This window comes from Colobus angolensis, unplaced genomic scaffold (genome assembly GCF_000951035.1).
Source record: "Colobus angolensis palliatus isolate OR3802 unplaced genomic scaffold, Cang.pa_1.0 Scaffold8, whole genome shotgun sequence".
Lineage (NCBI taxonomy): Eukaryota > Metazoa > Chordata > Mammalia > Primates > Cercopithecidae > Colobus > Colobus angolensis.
In genome coordinates, this window is record NW_012121820.1 from 5571969 (window position 1) to 5581897 (window position 9929).

Consider the following 9929-nt stretch of genomic DNA (forward strand, 5'->3'; position numbering starts at 1 on the left):
AAGCTGGAAGAATGGGGCTCCCACTGGCCAGATGTAGGAATGTAAGAACATAAAACAGTTTCAGTGGTGGCTGTGAATGCATGGAGTGAAAAAGAATCCCTGAGTCCATAACCATACTGAAAATAGTGACTGAGAGAAGGGACAGTCCTTCCTGGAGGAAAGCCGGCTGGTAAATGTATAAGACCGTTTGCAACCTTCAATGTAATCATTGTATGTAGACCATCAGTGGATGCAAAACACTGAGGGAAAGATTTTGACAAACAGCATGTCCACAAGGTCCCAAAATATCACCACACATGTTATTTGGCAATTTCAAAGGGAATGGGATCCTTTATAGCAGAGGAATCTGATGGCCAGCACCTTAACCAAGCACCTAACTCAAACTCAGCACGAAGGGTGAAGAGACGTCACAAGCCTCACTCCAGGCTGCGATGAGCCAGGTAGATGCTCCTTCTGCAGCAATCCTGGCCACAGCGTTGGGGTTGAACCTCCCCCAGGGAAAGAAGCAGACTCACGCAGACTTCGGGCCCTCCTGCAGGCCAGCGGTCCGGGCTCCCATCTAACCTCACTCAGGTGACCCACAGACACACTTTGCTTTGAGCCCTACCTCCTGCCTGGCCCTGTGCTGCTGCTGGAGATGTGGAGATGGATGCTTTGCTTTCAAGGATGGGGCAGATGGTCAAGAGTCTGTGACCGGGGTCTTGGACAGTTGGACAACTTCCGAAACAATTGTGACTCCTCCACTAAAGGAAGAAATGAAAATACACCTATCTGTTGTTTCTTCTCCTGAACAAACCAGGTGGAACCATTCCAAAAAAAAGAAAAATGTTGCTAGAGATACACTCAGCAGCGATTTGTGGCCTCTTGGTCATCCTATCGAGTGAGACGCCGGGGGTAATAGGGACCATTATCGTTGCTCTGCCATGAGGATTCATGACTGCAACATCAAAGGGTAGCTGTACAGAAGCATCAGAAAAAACACCTGGTGTAATGGGAGCTTTTATCCGCGGTCTGAACCCCTCTCTGGAGCTGCTGCTGTTGGAAACACCCAACTCGGCCACAAACAGCAGCAACAGGCTTTGGAGTCAGCCCAGAAGCAGCAGGAGTTGGGGTCTGCATCAGCCAAATCAGGGGTGACTTTGCCTGGGATCTGGGTTCTTTAAAGATGCCAAATATCCATCTCAGAAGCCTGCAGAGACAGACCCAGGAGGCGTCACTCACTCAGCATGTATTTAAGCAGGGCCAACTGTGCTCCAGGCACAGTTGTAGTCTCTGGCCACAGCAAAGAACAAAACAGACAGAGACCCCTGGCTTCAGGAAGCTCTTCAGGGAAGTGCACTGCACCTGGGAAGGGAGGGGGTGGCGGTGGGGGGCTGTGATTGCTTATGGACATCAGAGGAGCCCCCGGAGAAGGGGGCCTTGCAGCAGGTGCCTAGGCAGTGAGGGTGCAGCCGGCGGACGTCCCAGAGAGAAGCATCCCAGGGTGGACGGGGTGGAGGGTAAGACCCCAAGGTGGGGAGCTCCTGGCTTGAACAGAGCGAGCGGACATGGGAGAGAAGCATGAAAGAGACCGACAAGTGGAAGGCGCCAGAGGCTCAGGGCCCTGTTGACTGTTGACCAGGGAAAGGCTGTGGTTGCACAGAGCAAGGCTGGAGACCTGGGCTTGGTGCAGGGTGTGGCTGATCTGAACCGTAGAATAGAATAGATTGCAGTGGAGGTTAAGCAGGGAGACCAGGGAGGGCCGCGGTGTGATCATACTCCAAGAGCAGCCAGGCAGGGACTGCTGCAGGAGAAGACAGGAGGCCAGAGTGCAGGAATCGGTCCCTGTGGACAGCAGATGGACAGAGGTGCTGAGCGGTCAGAGGATGGGTGTCAGAGGAGGAGAGGAGCTGGCCATGCCGGCCTGAGCACCTGGGCAGGAAGAGGGGCCATCGTGGAGGTGGGGGATGCAGGGAGGAGGCGGCGAGGGAAACCCATGACTATTTGAGTTGGAGAGAGCCCAACCATAGCTGAATGCATGAACCTGGACATCAGTTAAAGGTCCGGGTTGGGCACAGAAATAAGCATTTAAAAATAAAAAATAAAAGGCTACTCCTAATGTCACAGGCAAATTACATCAAAATCCCCAAAACATGACACATGATACTTTTCATCAACCGTGGAACCCCTCGATCTGAGGAATGCATGGGCTTACGGATGAAAACCTGGAACCAGGTGGGGACTCCTGCTGTTGGAGCTGGACCACGTGGATCCCCCACGGTAGCCCCCACACCAACCCATTGCTCTTGCCTCGGTCTGGGGTCTCCAGAAGCAGAGACTGAGATGGAATTTTCAGTGGGAGTTGTTTTTAGGGATCAACATTTGTGAAAGGAAGTGGGGGTCAGGCCAGGCAGGCGGAGACGTTGATTACGGTAGAGGCGGTTCCAGCTGCCAGCTGGAGACCGTCTGCTGACCATATGCCATTGCAGCCCAGCAGCAAATCCTTCCTTGAAAGGAGACCTGTATGTTGCTCTCCGTGTCTTCCTCTCTGCATCTGCTCATGCTGTTCCCTTTGGCTAGAATGCCCTCTGCACAGCCAAACCCAACTCATCCCTCAAGAACCACTTAGCTGGCTGCTGCCACTCCTGCAAACCCCGTCACCAGTTCCCCATGAGCCTCCCACCCAGCCGTAACCACTCGCCTCTCAGAACTCCCAGAGTGTTCCAGCAATATTTCTCTCCTACTTTGCAGATTATAGATTTTGTATAAAGGCGTTCATATGGTCCAAATCTTTATGAATGGAGTCCCCACAGTTATTACAAAGTAGCATAGAGAGATGACGCCATCACAGTCCAAGAGTTCACTAATAAACTGGCTGCTTATCACATTCATCTCCAAAATCCACCTCTGCAGTCTCAGCTGCACTTGTCTCCCCTGTGCCAGCCCCAACAGGTCCTCAGAGGCCAGGCTTCCTGAGGGTAACATGAAAACATCTGTGCACATAACACAAGTAGATGAAAACCAGTGCCAAATGGAAATGCACATCTTGCAAAGACGATGGGATTTCGTGAATTTCATGAAAGTGAAATTACTGAGAACAGCTCATGAAGCCATGGGCACAGGAAGACATGGCAATTACACCAGTTAACGACACACTACCTGATGGGTACTTAAAAAGAGAATTATTTGTGTACAAAAGAATTGAGTCCTTCATGGAAATGAATGAGCTATGAAATATTTTGCAAAGCTGAATTTCTTTTATAGAACTGTGAATATTAAACATGATGTGCAGAGGATTTATAGGAAAACGATAGCCCCAAATCAATGCCTCCCTTCGTTGCAATTATAGCATCAATTTTGTTAGAGATAAGAAATACACTTTCTCTAAAACTTTTCATTTGACTATTCAAGATAAAGTCTCAGTCACTTTTCCCACTCTTTATTTTGAAATATGGTGTCCCTGTCTTAAGTAAATCGACTTTAAGGGACTATTTTTCTTGGTTGACAAAGACCTCCTATACTTTTCTTATTTCTCATATTCAACCAAAAAGACCTTGAGGACATAGAATGGGCATGTTTTTTTTTTTTTTTTGAGACGGAGTCTTGTTTTGTCGCCCAGGCTGGAGGGCAGTGGTCGGATCTCAGCTCACTGCAAGCTCCGCCTCCCGGGTTCATGCCATTCTCCTGCCTCAGCCTCCCGAGTAGCTGGGACTACAGGCGCCCGCCACCTCGCCCAGCTAGTTTTTTGTATTTTTTAGTAGAGACGGGGTTTCACCATGTTAGCCAGGATGGTCTCGCTCTCCTGACCTCGTGATCCGCCCGTCCCGGCCTCCCAAAGTGCTGGGATTACAGGCTTGAGCCACCGTGCCCGGCCCAGAATGGGCATGTTTTTTAGCCCATTTCACATATTAAGCTGATTCTGCAATGCATAAAAAATATCTTCATAGTCACAATCTATACAGCTTTGGTCATCTATGGGGGGCAATAGGGGGCTCTCCAGATGTAACCCACAGCTGGAATCCAGTGCCTAGTAAGCCATAGTGTGGGTTTGGGGATGCAGGGAGGCACACACAACACCCAGGATGTCTGTTTTCTTTTTATATACTTTTCATATACTTTTTACATAATAGATGACAACTAATGTCAAATGAATGAGTAAACAAACTAAACAGAGGCACCCCAGGATGCTCTGTTCACTCAAGCTGGTTAGAGAGAAAACAAAACTTATACCCAACATTCATGATGCTCGCTGAGCTCCCAAGAAACCACCAGGTAGGTAACTTAAGACAGGAATTCATTTGCATAGGAAAAGGATAACTTGTTTAGCAAACGATGCCAGAACAACTGGTTTCCTATTTGCCAGAAAATTAAGGCTGAAACTAAAATGCATCCCTATCTCATGTCTTCTATGAAGCTAAATTCTAACAAGTTGAAGACTTCATTGTATGAAGTAAAATTAAAATTTTGCAAGAAAATCTAGGATTCTACAGGTATAATCTAAAGGTTAGGGATATCTTACAAACCAAGAATGGAAATCCTGAAGCAATAAAAGAAAAAAAAGCATATTTGAATATTAAAATTCTGTACATTGCAAGATTATGTAAATAAAATATACATATACACTATAAATCTGCAAAATTATTGTAAGGCAAATGATAAGATAAACGGTTAATTTCTGTTACATACCAAGAGCTCTTACAAACTAACCAGAAAGAGGCAAAGGTCATAAAGAGACCGTTCCCAGAAGAGCAAATCTCAATATTAAAAAAAGAAAATTAAGGAAAGATGGGAGGGAAAGAGGGAGGAAGGAAGAAAAAGGAAAAAAAGAAGAAAGTAAAGGAAAAGAAAAGATGTTTGAATTCCTCAGCATTCAAGAAATTTCATATTCAACTCTGAGTTATAGCTTTATGCCTAGCACACTGGCAAAAATGTAAAAGTGCCATAAATCCTATTGCAGCTGAGCTGTGGGGAAAATATACTTTCCTACAGTCTAGTAGAAATGTGGGCTATACAATCTCTTCTGAAGGCAATCTGGCAGCATTTAGTAAAATTGTTAAAAGTGCATATACCCTGTGTATGCATCCAGCTCTTGAACCATTGAAAATCCATCCTATTTGTACCAAAATGTATGAAGATACTTTTACTGCAACGTTGTTCACAGTGGTGCAGAACCAGAAGCAAACAAATTCCCATTACTAGGGGAATGGCTAAGTACTTTGTGAGTATATAAACTTCGTGACATAATGCACATCTGTTGTAAGGAACTAACTTTAATTTGGAACTATACAAGATGACTGGAAGATATTCCTACAAGATGTTGAATGAGAAAATCATGATGCAGAAAAATGTATGTCATACGATACCATTTTGCCAAAACAATGACTCGTTCTCCCTTGAAAAAAAGTTCCTTTTATACCTTTGTGTGTGTGTGAGAGAGAGAGAGAAACAGAGAGAAAGAGAAAGGAGTTCTAGAGAAAGAAATGAGCTTTGCAGGGTTATGGGGTTATAGAAATACAAAGGAAAACATGGAAGGATATGCTGTTTTTTTTTTTAATACAAGTTATATTTGGAGATGGAGGGCAGATGTGAGGGGAAGGGCGGGGAAGCAATAAGTGTCCACACTCCAACAGGAGTCATGTGATCCCTTTTATGTAAATGTACATGTGTGTCTCTGCATAGGAATGTTACAACTAAGAAACCATCTGGCCTCACATATGTAGTGAGGAAGGTAAATCCTAACCTTTGGCTGCCTGAAACAGTGAGGAAGTCATGAATGAGAAGGGAATCTGAGCCAGAGGATAAAGGAGATTTTGACAAGCAAAGTCGGCAGCAAGATGGAAAGAACTCCTGGCAAAGGGAATATCTTAAACAAAGGAAGGCATTTGGAAGGGCAGGTGTTTTATCCATTCAACAAATGTATTGAGAGCCAATGTAGGCAGAATTTTCTAGATGGCCTGCAAGATTTCCACCCCCACAGCGAACACATCCGGTATAACACCCTCTCTTTGCATGTAGGTGGGACTTGCCGATAGGATGGGATTTCACTTCTGTGATTAGATTATGTTGTGTGGCAGAGATGAACTTTGCAGATGTAATTAAGGTCCCTAATCAGTTGACCCCGAGTTCATCCAAAGAGAGATTATCTCAGTTAAGCCTGACCTAATCAAGTGAACTCTTTAAAAGAGAATATCAGGCTTTTTGAAGGAAGAGATTTGAAGCCAGAGACATGCTCTACCAGTGTCCTTGAAGAAGCAAGCTGCTGTGAGTTCTACAGCTATAAGGAAATGAATTCTTCCAACACCACAGGAGAGGAGCCAAGCCTCAAATGAGACCCCAGCCCCAGCCAACACTCTGATTGCTGCCTTTGAGACCTTGATCAGAGGGCCTGACTAAGCCATGCCCAGACTTCTCATCCCCAGAAACTGTGAGATCATAAAAGCACATTGTTTTAAGCTGCCAAGTTTATGGCAATTTATTACGTTGCAATAGAAAATTGATCCAGTCTGCTTTGTGATTGCTCCCACTCAAGGCTGTGGAGAAACTGCATGGGATGGTCCAGACCTGGCTTTAACCTCATGGGGCTCATGGTCTGGTTGGGAAGAAAATCTACACTCAAGAATTTAAATCAGTGGCTAGACACAATGGCTCACACCTGTAATCCCAGTGCTTTGAAAAATCAAGGCAGGAAGATTGTTTGAGGCCAGGAGTTCCAGGCCAGTCTGGACAACATAGCAAGACCCCCATCTCTACAAAAAATAAATTTTAAAAAATTTTAGATTAAAAAAGCAGCCATGTGTGTATTTCTAACTACTCAGAAGGCTGAGGTGAGAGGATCCCTTTATTAAGGCCAGGAGTTCAGGCTTGCAATGAGCTGTGATCACACCACTGTACTCCAGCCTGGAAAATAGAGTGAGACGCTGTCTCTGGGGAAAAAAAAAAAAAAAAAAAAGTTAAATCAATAAACAAGCTAGTTAGGAAAAGACTTCGAAAAAAAATGAGCATGGCTTTGAGTCAGGGAGTAATTGGGGCGGGGGCTGTATTAGCATGGCTGGTGGTCAGTCAGGGCTTTTCTGAGACTGCTTTGATGCCAAAATCCCAAGACAGAGAAGAAACTGACTGGTCAAAGAGCCACAGGAAGAGCAATCCCAGCAGAGGGAACAGTATGTGCAAAGTCCTGGAGGCACAAAGTGTGGTCCTATTTGACAGACCATGTATACAATCACTTCTCACTGAACAAACCTCCAATTGTGGGTTTAGACTAGCACCCTTGAATAACATCTACCATTTCACATACTAAGCTGATTCTACAATGCATAAAAATACCTCCATAGTCACAATCTATACAGCTTTGGTCATCAATGGGGGGCAATAGGGGGCTCTCCAGACGTAACCTACAGCTGGAATCTAGAGACTAGTAAGCCACAGTATGGGTTTGGGGGATGCAGGGAGGCACACACAACACACGGGATGTCTGTTTTCTTTTTATATACTGTTCATATACTTTTTACGTATATGTATTTCGTGGGTGTGTGGTTGTGTGTGTGTGACAGGGTGTCACTCGGTCGCCCAGGCTGGAGTGCAGTGGCGCAATCTCAGCTCACTTCAACCTTCACTTCCCAGGCTCGAGCGATCCTCCAGCCTTAGCCTCCCAAGTAGCTGCAACGACAGGCCCAAGCCACTATGCCTGGCTGATTTTTTTATTTTTTGTAGACGTGGGGTTTTGACATGTTGCCCAGGCTAATTTCTAACTCCTGAGCTCAAAGTGATCCACCCACCTCGGCCTCCCAAAGTGCGGGGATTACAGGAGTGAGCCACCGCGCCCAGCCACATATATGCATTTCTTTTTACAGCTGCCTGAAATTTTGGCAGGGAGCACTGATTTTTCCATTAGAGTAATGATATAATGTCAGTTCTATGGGGGTATAATTTGCATATAATAAAAGCCACCAATTTTAAGTGAACATTTTGTTGAGTTTTGACAATTGTATGCAGTCATATAAATAACCACCATAACAATCGTAATCCAGAATGTTCCCTCATCCCAAAAATGTTCTCTCCCGCCCTTTGGCAGTCAATCTCTTCTCTCCACTATCAGCCCCTGGCAACCAGTACTCTTTGTCAATTTTTTTTTGAATTTTCTAGAATTGCATGCAAATGGAACCTACATTGTGCCTGCCTGGCTTCTTCCTAAACATACTATTTTGTTGTTGTTGTTCTTGTTGTTCTTAATACATGTGTTTGGTGAGTGAAGAGGGTAACAGAAGTGAGAGAGACAGCGCTGTGCACAGCTGGTATAGGCTTGGGGACTGAATGCCACACAGAGCAACACAGACACACAGACAGACAGTCCACCCAGCAGGGCAGGCCGGGCAGCATTCTGGGGCCTGTAACACTCGGTTGATTGGTGAGAGCCGGCGGGAGGTCTGGCCCAGGGCTGGAGGCACCCAGGCACCCTGGAGACTCCCTTGTCCGAGGTCCCAGGTGGTGTTGGTGGTGGCAGTGGGGCTCAGCTCACACCATTCAGGGCCTTGCAGGCAAACTCAGGCGGCACAAAGTCTGTGCGGTGCGCGTCTGGGCTGTGGCATTTCAGCTGCATCTGCTCCACCTGCTGCTGTGTCAGGTGCTGCATGGGCTCCCAGACATGAGTGTTCATGTTCTGCTGCACAGTATGAAGCCAGTCTGGCCGCAGGGGTAGATGGGGACCATGCAGTCTGTGCAGCCCACCACGGCAACTGGCAGAACTGCCGCGTCTCCTTATGAGGTGAAGGTGCAGCCACTGGCGCGCTCGCTGGCAGCAGAGAATGCCGTCCTCCACCAGGGCCACCTTCATCCGCTGACAATAGACTTCCTTGAAGAGGCTTTCGGCCGGGCCCATGTGGTCTGAGAAGTCAGTGATAACGTCGAAGGCATCCTAGTTCTGCTTCGTGAACTCAAAACTGTCACCCACATGAAGGGTCAGCTTTGAACTAGAGTAGCAACTGGCCATGCCTGGCAGGAACTTCTTAGAGACATGGATGACGTCCTTGTCAATGTTACACTGGACCCCGGACTCCATGGAGAGGTGCTTCCCCACCTCGTGCAAGACACCCATCTCTGCCCGCAATGATCATGGTTGGAGTGGCTTTCGTGGGTTGGGGTGGCTGCAGAGAGGCAAGATGGCTACCATCTCCTGGCAGGAGAACTCATCCCTCTCTGTGCTCAGAATGATGCCATCCAACACCAGCACATTTCTGTAGGTTTTACTGCAGAAGACAAGGAGGTTCTGGTAGTGCGAGTGCTGGTCGTGGAGCAGAGACAAGGCCTGCCCAGACCACAGGCTGCACGTCTGGTGGAACCAGCCCTCGGGGATGGCAGTGAGGCCGGGGGCAGCAGGGGCCTTAGGGTCAGGCTCCATGGCAGGCAGGCAATGTGGGGCACAGACCTGGGACTACAGGCCACGTGGAGCCACAGCACACTGGGACCGGCTGCATCATACTTTTGAACTCCATTCCTGCTGTTTTAGCAGTAAGTCATTTCTTTTGCATTGCTGTTGAGTAGTATCATATGCCATTGTAACTACATACACTGGAGTGTTTACCCATTCACCGGGTGATGCGCCTTTGTGTTGTTTCGTGATGAGTAAAGCTGCTATGTGTGGACATATGTTTTCATTTCTTTCGGATAAATAGTGAGGAGTGAGATCACTGGGTCAAACAGTAAGTGTGTGTTTAACTTTGTAAGAAACTGGGAGCTGTTTTGACACAGCGGTGATACCATTGGAACGGCCACCAATCATGTAGGAGGGTTCCGTCTGCTCCAAATGTTTGCCTACACTTGGTCTTGTCAGTCTCTCTCGATTTAGCATTTCTACTGGGTGTGTCGTGGCATCGCATGGTGATTTTACTTTGCATCAACAAAGACGTTGAGCATCTTTTCATGTACTCGGCTGCCACTCAGATATCTTCTTTGGT

At 46.8% G+C, this 9929-nt stretch overlaps 1 pseudogene; it reads right to left on the reverse strand.

Annotated features, from left to right (window-relative positions):
* Window positions 1-8485: 8485 nt before the first annotated feature.
* On the reverse strand, window positions 8486-9373 carry LOC105502387 (annotated as a pseudogene).
* Window positions 9374-9929: the final 556 nt, after the last annotated feature.